This window comes from Sciurus carolinensis, chromosome 4 (assembly GCF_902686445.1).
Source record: "Sciurus carolinensis chromosome 4, mSciCar1.2, whole genome shotgun sequence".
In the NCBI taxonomy this organism is placed as follows: Eukaryota; Metazoa; Chordata; class Mammalia; order Rodentia; family Sciuridae; genus Sciurus; species Sciurus carolinensis.
In genome coordinates this window covers 70,079,645-70,090,655 of record NC_062216.1, presented here as the reverse complement: position 1 = coordinate 70,090,655, position 11,011 = coordinate 70,079,645, and positions in this window count along the sequence as shown.

The following is an 11,011-nucleotide window of genomic DNA, read 5'->3' as shown; positions in this document are numbered from 1 at the left end:
AGCTCTCCGGGGCCTCTCCCTCTATCCAGTCCCGCATGCCAGGGGCCCCGGATAGGGGCACCCACCAAAACCCACTAGTTCCTTTTTATTGCCTCTAATTTCACACATTCTGTAGGTGTACCAATGCCCAAATGCGACCCTCCAAGTTTGTCTTCAAAAATGACCCTAATATTCCGGCCCACGTATTCAAGATCCGGGAATGGAGTGTAATTTTCTTGAAGATGGGGTGAACCCAGACAATTTAGAAATAGATCTCTTAAGTGAAACATAAGGGGGGAGGTGGTTTTAGAAAATAGCAACCTCTCATACCCAAAGCCAAAGGTTATGTCCCTGAAGTTTATGTTCCTGATAATTTCGAAGCTGTTTCACAAGCCGATTAAAGGGACCAGAACGTCTCCCTGCCCCCTAAGAATGTGTGTGGAGAAGATGATGAAGGAATGGGTATTAGGAAGGGCTGCTTCTCTGGTCAGATAAAATGGGTTCCTAGAGCAGAAACCTAAGTGTTCTTGGGGGCACTATGGGGGCCATTGGGCAAGGCGGCGAGGAGCCCAGGACTGCGGCAAGCCGGGGGCAGGGCTTCCAGCGGTTCTTCCGTGGCCGGTGGCCACGCAGGAAAAACCCGCTTCCTCGCCCCTGCATCTGCTGACAAGCCGACCGAGGTGTCTGCGCAGAGCGTGGCCACACTGATACAGCTTTCTAGGAAATAGCCCGGGAGGGGGAGGGGAAGGCAGGGGAGAGGGGCAAGGGAGGGGATTAAGTTTGGCTCCCCCTCGTCCCCCCCCCCCCCGCGCAAAAAACACCACCCCTTCCTTTTCCCGAGGGCCCCGGTGCCCCCTCCCGGTCCTCGCCTCGCATCCTCGCCAACCCCTCCGGGTTCGCGCCTCACTTGCCATCCAGGGCTTTAGACTGCGGTGGAAAGGCTGTCAGCGCAGTCGGCCCTGACATGTGCTCTAACGCATCCTGGGGTCAAGGCTGTTTTTACAGGGGACGTGGTGGTGTTTCCTCACCTCCTTCCTCCCGCCATCCCTCACCCTGCCTTTCCGAGTATTCCTTTGGGGAGGAAGGGGCAAGAGCCCAGCGCCGCCAGCGTGTTGGCAGAGCTGGCACGTGCAGTAAGCATGGCGTGGGACTGGGCTTTCCCGGCATAGCGAGGTTGACCGACTGCCTCCTTCGCCGAGAAAGGGGGCCCAAGCAGGGGCATGGCGAGCGGGGGGCTGGGTGTGGGGGGGCGGCTGGGCCGCTTGAGCCGTTTCACTAGGTTCCCTGAAAGGCGGAGCGGGGATTGGAAGAGAGAAGGCGGGGAGTGAATAAACCAGAGGTGCAAGCGATTAACTCTGGCCGGGGAGCCAGCCCCTTTAAACGAGGGTGGGGCGGAAGGGGTGGGTGGCGGGGTGGGGGGGTGGATATCGCTTTAAAAGGGTGAGTAAGAGTTTGGGGCGCCGTCTCCCCTCCCTCTATTTGCATAGCCAATGGCTCTGGGGCTCCTGCTACTGCGCGCTGATTGTTACCGGGCAGATTACTTTTTTTTTTTTTTTTTTTTTTTTTTTTTTTTTAGTAGGACGCGTTCCCCGCTACATCAAAAGGAAGCCAAAGGAGGGCGGAGGGAGAGCCGGGACTGGGGCGGGCAAGGGCCGGGGAGAGGCTGGGGCGCCTACGACCTTATCAATGGCAGCGGGAATTAGTATCCAATCTACTATATGTAAAGAAAGGGAGGGAAGGGGGCGGGCGAGGAAAATGTCTAATTGCTGTGGAAGCCATTAGCTTTCGGGAAGGGGGAAAAAAAAACCTCATTGAAGAACCCTAGTTGCAAACTCAAAAGGAAACAGCACTGCGCAGCGGATGACACTCGGGCCGAGTACAGTGTTCATCACCTATTGATTTTTGTCAAGTTGGACTTCCCGACTTAACATTAAATTACACTTTAAGACTTCATAAAGGAATCACTCAAACTTCCTCTCGGCCACCTTAGAGTGGATCCAAGACTCTTGCTGGGGGAGAAGGGAGAAGAGTAGGGGGCGTAAAGAGGTGTTTTAAAGTATAAATCTAATCCGACAGACAAGGACAGAAGCCGGCGAGGACTTCAGTCTCTTCACATCACTTGATAACTAACCCAGCAAGGTCTCTTCGCCACCTCTCTAGGGAGACAGCATCCCTAGCTCTGGGTCTCCTGAAGTCGGGGGGCGGGGCGGGGAAAAGGCGGGTGGTCGTCCCGGGGGCTCGCCCACCCGGGGGAGAAAGCCTGGGTGGCGCGTCAGCCAGTCTCTAGAATGAGCCGAGAGCCCTCTAGCCCCTTCCCTCTCCCCCTCCCCCCCACCCTCTTCTTGCTTTACAGAGAAATTCCAGCGGGGAGGGGGATGGTGGGGGTGGGGTAGAGGTGGCCGGCGTAGGGGAGGGGCGGAGAGGGTCGCAGGCGGATGCCCCAGCTTCCCTGCGGCCCTCTTCATTCATGGAGACCTGCAAGTTCGGGTGCTTCCCGCGTGGCAGGCTTGCTTCTCTTAAGTTCCCCCATTCACTTCCCCTTCCTATTACAGACTGTTCCCGAACGTGAACCTCGCTCGCATCGAATCAGTCCCCTGGTCGTTTTTCAGTCTCCAACACGTGGGGTGGGGCGTGAGAGGGTGCGGAGGTTGGCAGGGTGTCTCCGGGAGGCTGGGATTGGAAACTGAGTTTTCCCTTTTGGTCGCCACTCCGACCATGTGTTAAAACCTTAATTTCTTGTTAAAAAGTGCTCCACCTAGCACGCGGGAAAAGGCACGTTGCCCTCTGGGCAAACCTGCGCATTTTCTTTGAATGTAGACTTAGGTGTACAGAAAAAGCGCAAGTGTGCTCTGGTCACTTTGTGGGTAAAAAGGTTCTTCTTTATCTCCTTTTCACTCTCGTGGGGCGGGGGAATCCTGTCCTTTGTAGGATCGGTGATAAACTTGAACTAACGCAAGTTTTATTGAACTTTTATTTCCTCCCAGGCCGGCTCTCCCCCTTCCCCCCGCCACCACTCCTTGCGTTTTGCAGTTTCGGTTGGAGAGTGTACAAAACCCTGTAGGTGTAGGGTGCAGCCGGGTGTTGGGTGTTTATAGGCACATTTCTGCAGAAACCTGCAACGCTAAGCACACATTCTCCCAAGCTCACCTGGCCGATGCCGGCCAGCCAGGTGATACAGCTGTCGGCTCAAAGCTGGGGAGCCTGGCGGGTTTGAGCCCAGCGGCTGGGCGTAGAGGCGCTCAAGCGGGGGGCCGGGGGGGGGGGGCGAGGGGGACGGAGTTTAGTCTCAGGAATAGGGGCTATCACCCTCCCTCCCCAGATCCCCCAAAGAATAGGGCTATATTTATATTTCCCCATGTTGGGAAGGATGATCAGACCCCCAAAAGCGAAAACCCGACGGTTATTTAAAAGTAGAAGTGAGAAAAGGCACAGAAAGGGGAGGTAGGGAGAAAAGTAGAAAAATGTGAGAAATAAGGAAAAGTCGGGAAGTGTGCAGCACGGGGAAGGAGGGTAGGTGGATGGAATCGCGGGATTCTAGAGTCCTCGACGCCTAGGAGAAGCGATTCCAGGTGTGAACGTGCCTGAGAGACCCTCTCCTCGTGGTCACTGCCACCGCGGCATTGGGGTACAGGAGACCTGGAGGGGCAAAGCCCGCCCGGCCTGTGTATTCCAACTGCCCTTCGGTATATCTCAGCCTGAACCGGGGCTGGATTCCCAAGGCAGCAGATGCGAGAGGCGTGGGTGAAGAAGGCGAGCGCCTGCCGTCTGTTCACCCACCTAGCACCCCTCCCTTGGAAAGTTAAAAAAAAAAAAAAAAATTAAAGACCCGAACTTCCCCCTCTTCCTGTCTGATTCAGCTTCAGGACACGCCTCACTCGGCTGAAAATAGCACTGGAAATGCAATTGCTTTGTAAAAGCGAATTTTCCAATAAGATTTGGGGCGGGGGGCGTCTGGCTCGCGGCGTCGGGGGTTTCTGCCTCCCGGGAGGAAAAGGAACCAGCGTCTCAGTCCCTCTCCCTCCCCTAGGCGCCCCTGGGAGGGGACCGCTGGGCGGCGGAATCGCGCCTCTGCTTGGGGAGCCACCACGCGGCTTTTTCGCGGAATTTTGACGTCACCCACACGTGGGGGAAGGGGCTGGGAGAGCAAGAGGAAGCGGCGGGGGAGGGGCCGGCACCCTCGCGGTGGGCGCCGCGGCCGCGGGCAGCGTTGCCGGCCCCCGCCAGCTCGCGGGGAGCTGGGGATTCTGCTGGTTTGCCGGCCGGGGGCCAGCGTTGCGGTGCTCCTATACAGCCTCCCTTCCGCGGCCCCCGCCATCTTCTACCCCGGCACTTGATTTATTTATTTATTTATTTTTTTAACTTTGAAATCGGGAGCAGCTCTTGGCTCCGGAAAAAGCTGATTTCTTTGGGTTTTGGTCCAGTTCCTCTTGAGACTGAATATCGCGATTGCTGGTCGCGACGCCCGCCGCTTGGCTCTCTGTTCGCTCACCACGGAGGAAGACGTGCATGTGTTTTTCTGTTCCTTAGGGGTGGTTTCTGTATTTATTCTCACACCCGGAGTTTTCACGTGCGACATGTTCCTCCCTGCCCCCCAGCCCTTCACTATTTAAATATCAGCTGGGTTTGTTAATACTATGATAATGACATGTAAGAGCTTGCGTGGATGTCTGCGAACAATATTGCACGAATTTTGCTGCATTCAGGGCAAATCGATCTAGAAATACCTTTGTCAAAAGAGTTTTACAAATAGATGGGCAAAAGTGTAGGCGACTCCCCTCCTACTCGCTGGATACCCATGTGGCATCCGTACTGGTGGAGAACCTTCTAGACAGAGTGCAAAAGCTGAAAGCTGCAACTTCAGAGTGAGCCCACGCACCTTCATTTCCCCTGAATTCGGGCAAAGTCTTTTTAATCATTCAGTCTAGGGGGGTGATAGCTGAAATGTGTCATTATTTTCTAAACCCATGGTAACAATTCTGAATTTATGTTAAAATCTGCAAGGAGCTTCAGTGGGGATGTTTGGGAGAAAAATACCCAGAACTGACTTTTTTACCTTATTGAGGCAAAGGGACTGTTGGAGGAACCAGATGCAGAAAGCTTGAGGCTTCTTTGAAAATGTGGATTTGAGATGGAATTATTTGTTTCAAAAGTAGGGGAGAAGTTTTCTGTTTAAATCAGATATGAAGTGTGGAAATGTTTCTTTTTTGAAGATGAGAAGAGTTTGGTTATGAGCAGCACTTTCTTCCTTCGTTTGAAGACATTCTTCCTATTTTTTACTTATTATTTATTTCTTTTTCGTTTAATGATTGCTAGTCTGACCCAAGAAACCTTTTGTTTCTCCTGAAAAAGGAGGTCTAATTAATAAAAATGTCAATAATTACTCCTGAGGCTCAGTCTGAATGAATTGTATTAAAGAATGCCTGCTTTTAGGTGACTGATTTGATAGACAAATGCTTTGTGTGTGAAAACGTAGAAAAATAGAATAAATTATTAAAATATTAAAAAAAGGAAGAAGGCAAAGGAAGTGTATTAAAAACCAAAAAAGATAAATGTCCTTTAATTTTTGTTCCAGCTTCACTTCAGACTTTAAAGTTGAGGAAGTCAGGTTAAGCACTTTGTAGATGTAAATTCTTTGTAAAATGTCCAGGCTACTCCAACCCAGAATTTTTTTCTGAGTAATAGTCAATTTTTTTTGTTTTCTGGACACTTTAATTTTGTTCAAATTTAAATATTCATTCACTTTTAAAATATCCACTTCCCCAGTGTAATTGAATATTCTTTCGATTTTGTGGTTTTATTCAACTATGTATCAGCTACAACCAATTATAGCAATATAAAATATTTCTCATAAATATTATTCATTTCATATTTTATTTTTCAATCATTAAGCATAAGGATTGCCAGCATCTGTTAGTAAAATATATAACACAGTTCCACAACATGCTGAATTCATATTCTCCAAACTTTAAACAACTAATTAGTAAAAAACGGAGAAATAATTTTCTTCTCAGGCATTTTTTTTTCCCTTTTCCTGGTGGCAAATTTCAGAGGCAGATTGGAAAAATTGGTAAAATTATTTTCTTGGTGTTCTTTTGTTGACATTAAAAAGAATGAGTTTTGGAATATGAAACAGGTTATTTTTAAAGTTTTTAAATTTTCAAAATGTACACCTTCAGAGAGATATTCTTTCTATTTTAGAATTGACCAGAAAGCAAGCAGTTTGTATATGTATGTTAGACAATCCAAGTTAGGTTGGATTTAGACTCCTAAGAGGAATGCATTTCCTCTTCCCTCAGCCTTAAGTGAGGGCATCTGCTTTTACATGACCTTGAAACAAAGCCTGTGCCTAAGCATTATGTAAACAAGTTAGAAAAACACAAATCTGCATAAGAGTTTATGTGGGAAGTGAAATTAGAACAAAAAAACCCAAATTTATTTCTGCTCTCAGCTATCTCAAATCATACTGTCAATATGGTCCCATTAGCCACAAACCAAGAAATTTTTGCTTTATGCTATGTAGCAGTTGAGCTCTTCCAAACCATGTTTAGTAATAATCATGATGATGATGATGATGATGATGATAACAATAATTCTTAATCTTGCAGTGAGTTTTGTGGAAGACTTTGCTTGCTTTCTTTGGAAATATCATCCAATTCTAAAGCAATTAAGTATACTAAAATGGAGGGTTTGTTGGGGGAAGTACCACCAAAAGCATCCAGTTTTGCACATTTGAAAATTAAAAGTCAACAAAATTTAGTACACCTATCATCTAGGGAAAGGAAAAAAACCACAAGGATTAAAAAGGAGCAAGAAAATGCCTTTGCCTAGTTTCCAGACCCTTTTCCTTCCTCGTGCCCATGTATGTTTCCGGTTTTGATAGCAGCCATTTGGTCCGTAGGGCAAATACAAAACCAGGACCCAAATTCTTCCTTGGTGTCAAAGAAAATGTTCTGAAACAAATGGTTTAGGTTAATTTACAGGAGGTTTCAGATGAAATGTTTTACATCTGGCAGCTTATGGCCACCAATTATTTCAGAGTCCTGAAAGTTTATTTTTAAGAAATACATTGTTGAAAAGGGGAGCTTATATCTTGAGTTAGGTCTATACAGGCCATTTTTTTAAATCCCATGAGAGTCTTACTGAAATCATTTAAATCAGGAAATTTATTTGTATCAAGCAGCACTTGATTTCTATTGTGTTATTTCAATAAACTAGTGCATAGTAAGCTATTTCTATTCCCTGTTTTTTTCTGAATATATGTTGGTTTTCTTTTTAAGTAAAATAGTATGTGTAATTTAAAATTTCCTTAACGGAATATTGAATAAGGCTCAAATTTACTTGAATTCATACAAGAAACTTTTGTACAATTAGTCTTTGTAATGTAATTACCAGTAATTTTATGTCATCTAACAAATGATTTAATTAAATTGGTAATGGAACGCCAGTGAAATTTGTTATATTTGGGATGAAAACCATACTTACCTCAAGAAATCAAAGTCTGACCTTCTATTTAGTCACTTAAGACTTTGCCTGGCAGACTCTGGGTTTCATTCAGTGGAAATCGTTCTGATTTAGGAAAACATTGTTCTCTACTGCATATTAGATGCAGTCTTACTTGGAGCCAGGGGAATAGATTATAGGACTTTATGTCGTTTTGTCATAGAATATTTGCCTGTCATAAATATGCCTTCTGTGTCTGGGAGTCTGCAATTGAAATTCTATATAGTATTCATCAAGGTTATTCATGCTAAGAGATCACATGTATATTAAATTGATCTGATCTACACAGATACATCAGCATGCTAGGGGTATCATTCAGATTTATTAAGGCAGAATTTAAGTGGTTTTAATAGAAGAGTCAAATATGCTGTGATTTCTATGCATGGAGAATGTGTCTGACTTTTGCAATTTATTCATTCATTTGTGTGATTAAAATTGACTCCTTTTCACATGCCAAAATCTGCTAGGCATAGGGGATATGGTGGGCATATACTAGACAGTCAATAAATGCTACCCATCTTACACAGCCTACCTTAAGCCAGAGAGATGGACATTTATCTTTTTTAAATTCAGTCTGGTCAAGTAACTGTTACCTGGATTGCACAGTATTTTTTATTATGTTCCTAAATTATTCTTAGATTATGCTCTTTTTTTTGTTTATCATCTATTGGTTGATTGATTGTTATTGACTAGTTGGTTGGATAGCTGAGTCATATGTCACACATTTGGGGCTTTGGTAGCCCATCTCAAGTACTGAAAGAGCTCCGTCCTTCGACCATCATTCTAGAGCATTCTCTTTTCCAAAATAGCTCTATTTCCCAGCATATATGTACTTCTCATCTTAGTGACCTCTCCCTGTGTCTGACAGGGTATTGATCAGTGTGTTCTTCCTTCAGTGAGAGAATTTGAGGTCACAGCAGCTCATTTTCCTGCTCTGGGTCACCTAGAATATAAACCTCTGATTAGCAGTCCGCATTTCTCCTAGAATTAAGGCAGAAGAAGATTGTGTTTGGCATTGGCGTCACTTGGGTGAAATAGCTCTAGCCTAGAAGTCAAAAGACCTCTCATTCTGGCTCCTGTTCTGCTACCAACTAGCACTGTGACCTTAGGGATAGCTTATGTGTGAGACTGAGTTTCCTTATCTACAAAATTAGCTGTCTGTAATAAATATTCATTAATTTCCCTTTCAGTTTTACATCTCTAAAAATTTCCATGGCTTTATTATTATCATCATCAAAATAGGAATTGAATCTATATGGCATCTCTTACACATTTTATATTTTATTTAAGGATTCTTAAATTATAGATTTTGGTATTTTGTCACTCCCTAGCTATCTGGGAGATATTAACTCATCAAGCATTAGAACCTTTAAATTCAGTTCCTCCTATAAGTAGTCAAATCCTTATCTGTTGTCAGCTGAAGGAAAATGCTGTTTTCCTTGTCGTGAGTCAATAGACTAGAATGGAAGACTTCATAAATATAAAGAGCACAAGAATGCATGGAATATAACATAGTTCCAAGGTGCTTTAGGGAATCCTGGCACATGGTGTAAACTAACCTGGTGCTTATTCCTACAACTCCATCAGAGCCCCCAGCAGAATGCACACACAGGTGTAGTTTGGAAAGACAGTACAATGAATCATACATAACTTTCCCATGTTCATATATAAATATACCACCAGTGAAACTCCACATGATGTATAACCACAAGAAGGGGATTCTAATTAGAATAAGATATACTCCATATATGTATAGTATGCCAAAATACACTCCACTGTCAAGTATATCCAAAAAGAACAACAACAAAAAAAAAAACCACACATTTTGTTTGGAAAGCCCTCTAACCTGTGGCTCCTTCTTTAAGTGACTCAGTGACAATATGTGGCCCTTTTAACTGTGATCCTCTTTAAACGAGACTCATTCTGAACTACAAGAAACTCAGGGAGCATCAGGTCCTCCTCTGATGAAAAGGAAGGAAAGCAAATTTCCCAGAGTTACAGTCTTCAGACAAGACAGACCTTCTTGGATTCTGGCATGTCCTAATATCTAGGAACAATCAAATAAAGTTTTATGCTGTGTCCCATTTTCCTTATTCACTTTCATTGCTTTGAATATAAATCAACTTCATTCTTAAGGGTTCTCTGTACTCCAGTGAAATTCCCTAAGATATAAATTATTTGATTTACCAAGTTGTATGTGTGTACGTGTTTCTCTTTTAAAATGTGATTACTGAGAAAGAGGAACTTGTAGTCATTAATAAATAATTATATTTAGAATAGTTTCTAAATAGTGTTTATAAATTTTAATTTTATTTTTTTTTGTGTGTGTGTGTGTGGTATCATGGAGAGAGTCCTGGACTTGGGGTTAGGTAAAGTGTATTCTATTTCCCACTCTGCCACCAGCTATATTAGTCAGCTTTTCATCACTATAATAAAACATGTGAGGCAACTAACTTTGTAAAGACAATGGCTTATTTAGCTCACAGTTTTGGAGATTCAAAGTTCGAGGTCAGGCAGCCCCATTGTTTTGCCTTTGAGGATGGTAGCACATCCTGGCAGGAACCCTGTGTATGGAAGAATTTACATTGCCAAACAGGAAATCAGAGGTGGGGGGGGAGGTGTCAAGGGGAGACTGATATCCCACAATCCTTTTTTTTTTTTTTTTTTTTTTAAATATGAATAAACAGCAGCAACTTTTTATTATACTCACAATCCTTTTTGAGGGCACACCCTGATGACCCAGGAAACTTCAACAAGGCCCCACTTCCCAAAGTTTCCACCACCTCCAAACAGTGCCACTCCAGGGACCAAGACTTTAATCACAATGGAGCCTTGGAGGACCACATCTAAACCATAGCGCTGTGTAACTTGGAGCAAGACTCCGGTGAGATTACAAAAGGGTATACAGAAACTCCATGACTCTCTCAGGTCATGCTCCCATCCATCACGGAGGAACCCCTTTTAAAGCATCCCTTACAAATAAATATTAGTGAGACCTCCACTCAGACATGTCTGCTGATGAGGTGTTTATATGCTGTAAGGTAACCCCATTGTCTAGCAGTTCTGTGTTCTACTTTTCTTTCTTGGGTTAAACAGGATACTTCATTCAAATCCAAACTTGGCAACCATTAGTGAACATCTATTTACTATGTGATGAGCCTTGAACCAGGTTCTTTAAAGAATCTTCCCAAGAACCATGTAACATTCAGATCCTGGATAAAGTATAAGTTGAATGACTTACTAAAGGTCACACAGCTATCCAGAGGTCCAAACTTCCTATTTCCTGGCAATTTTAACCCTCAGTGCTATCTTTGGCCAATGATATAAGGAAGAACAAGCCATTTCCCTAATTTATACTGATAGTTGGTCAGATATCTATGGGTGCCCATCTCTTTATCTTCTTCTCCCTAGTCTGATCTACCTTTTCTCATCTATTTAGTTGGTCATTAATCCCTTTGCCCGCGGGCTACCCTTCTCTGGATCCTGACTAATCAACTAATATCCATCTCAAAATGTTACAACCTTCTTAATG